Below are 2,719 nucleotides of genomic sequence, written 5' to 3'. Positions count from 1 at the left end.
GCTCCTGACGTCGCTGCATTTGTATCTTCTATTATTTCTCAGGCCCCCTCGTAGATAGGATCGATCGGTTGTTCAAAAACCACCTGTTTTTTATGTTTAAGAGGTAAAACTAGTTCATGCACTCGAATCTAGTACTACTTGGTTCAAACAAGGAAGAAAGGGGGTGGGGGTGGGGGAGGATTTGTTACCTGAATCTAGGACTTGGTCGAAAGAGGAAATAATGGGGGCAAAAAGTAGCAGAGACTGGCTATCCAACTGGTCTCTAGGTCTAGTAGGGAAATAGAGGGAAACATAGTACAAACTCAATATAAACCTGATCTATTGGTTGAAAAAGGAAAGAAAGTGGGGACTGGGGGACAAGTCAACAGAGCAAGTCCAGCACTAGATTTGCTAGCCTCACACAGTATAAGGTGGCTATACCAAACAAAAATGGGACCAACCCAGATATCCTGTTCTGATGTTTGTTGCCCCGAGCCACTCTTATGTAATGCCACTGGTAAAATGTAGCAGTCGCACTGTTAAAAGTAAGGACACGTTAAACCAATGTTGTTTTCAATGTAATGCCTCCAGTAATATGAATCAATGGCACTTTTTTTACATGTCCTACTAAATTTCCCATTAAGATAAGTTGGTTCTTTTCGTTAGAAATGCAACTGTCCTGGTCCGCCTACTCTCCCGTGCCCAAAGTAATGTCGTATTTAACGGTTGTCATAGTTAATCCTATTGCCCACACTAATATCTAGCAATGCCACTCCTTTAGAAATTGCTACTGTCCTTGTAGGATTGCCATTCAGATAAGGAGCATGCTTCTTTTCATTTGATGCATGTTTCATCACTTGTTAGTCACCTTCCTTTCCACCTTTTTGTGCAAACAGAGATATACATTTCACGCTCGATCTTAGTTGAACTGCACAAATGATATCCAAATTATAGTTGAGCATTCCAGGAGCTTCACAACCAACCTTGATGTTGCTCAATTTTATTGCAACTAATGAAGAAGAAGCTCTGTGTGTTTCGTTTTCTGATGGAAATGTAACCGGGGTTGGAGCCCTTTTCTTAATAATTGTTGAAGAAGAAGCTGCTAGCTCACGGGACATTGCTTCATTTTAGGTGAACTGCACCAAAAGGTCCCATGAATTGAATCATCCAGGTTGGTGACTGAAAGAGCCAGCTTCAGCATCCCAGTCTAAGCACCCCCGTCCTCCATCCTTACGATGCACGGTACACCTTGTTTGCCACCTGCTCGACCCTAGTGTCACTGATAAAATGAAGTAATAATACAGTTAAAATAGAGTGAGTGTCATATCTATCATTTCATTTCCAATGTAGATAAAGACAGTGCTTCTCTTTGTTAATGTATATTTCATCAACTAGTCCCATTGTTAATGTTTAAGCATTTCTGCAAACTAGGGTGCTTAATTTTAGTTGATATGTACAAAAATAGAGATTTGAATGTCTCAAGGCGCCTCCTTGTACTACCTCTGTACACTGATGTTCATCACTGGTAGAAGGTGTATCTGGGAGACTTGGGACGATGTCCAGTATAAGGCGTACCATATGAGGCGTCGCAGGGCCCATCTCGCCCTCGCAGCATGGCATACTATGATACTATCGCGATATTTTCTTCTATTTATTTTGTGTGTTTCATCAACTAGTGCCACTATAATGTAATCACACTTTTTCATTATCTGTGCAAACAGGGTTATTCAGCTGCATTTTGGTGGAACTGCACAAATGTACGTATGGAACCGGCATATATGCAGAGTGCGAGGTGTGCCAAGTAAACATTACCGACACCAACCATGCTGCATGCACACATTGGCATCCACCACCACCAGTGGGATGTGTGGCGCTCTCTATGGACGGATCTTTCTCGGTAGCAAATCCTCTAACCATACTAGTAGCTTATATTTGCAGTTTTCTAGGGAGTACTCTTTTCTGAAAGAAGCACCAATCTATTTTTCTTTATTTGTACACTGTCACAACTTTAACCCAAAGGTCCAGAGCTATTTTAGAGTGATTGGCGTAGTACTCGGAGACTGATTGTAAGCATGATTTTCATTAGCTGTCACACTGATTGTAAGCATGAGCAGGTGGAAGATTAGGATAGTGCGAAGCTTACCTTAAACCCTATCGCCGCTGTTGAAACGAGGCGAGCATCGAGGGAACCGTGGAGAACGGCGGGGAAGCGACGTCGCGACATCCGGCCTCCTCTTGCGGTGGGAGAACGAATACTAATGTGGCTCCGGCTGGCTCTGCACCCTCACGAACGGCACACCATACTCGATCGATTCATTATCCTCTGGGTGCTCAACCTTCGACCTGTATGCCCACCACCTCCGCCTGACTGTTGCCTCGGGCGAATCTGTCTGCTCCATCGCCCAGAGGACATACTCGATGAACTCGGATGACTGTGGCGTGACTGCCGCCGAGGAGTACATGTACATCGCCGCCCTCATCGCCCCCATCTTGCTATTTCGCATACATTGCCACATGGCCCGCACCATCCTCAAAATCTCCCACTCATTGTCAAACCAACTAAGGATCTCCTTCAACCTGGCTAACTTTGCCTGGTCGCCGGCGGCGATCTGCCTGATTCGCTGCTGCATCCTCTCCATAGATGTCCTTCTGAGTGGTCCGGTGCTAGCTTTGGAAGATGGGAGGAGAGACGGTGGTCTTGCAATAGAGAAGAGGGAGAGGCGAGACGTTGGTTTTGGAA

Source organism: Triticum dicoccoides, chromosome 3B, assembly GCF_002162155.2.
Source record: "Triticum dicoccoides isolate Atlit2015 ecotype Zavitan chromosome 3B, WEW_v2.0, whole genome shotgun sequence".
In the NCBI taxonomy this organism is placed as follows: domain Eukaryota; kingdom Viridiplantae; phylum Streptophyta; class Magnoliopsida; order Poales; family Poaceae; genus Triticum; species Triticum dicoccoides.
The sequence above is the reverse complement of the archived record's forward strand: the minus strand, read 5'-3'. Positions refer to the sequence as shown.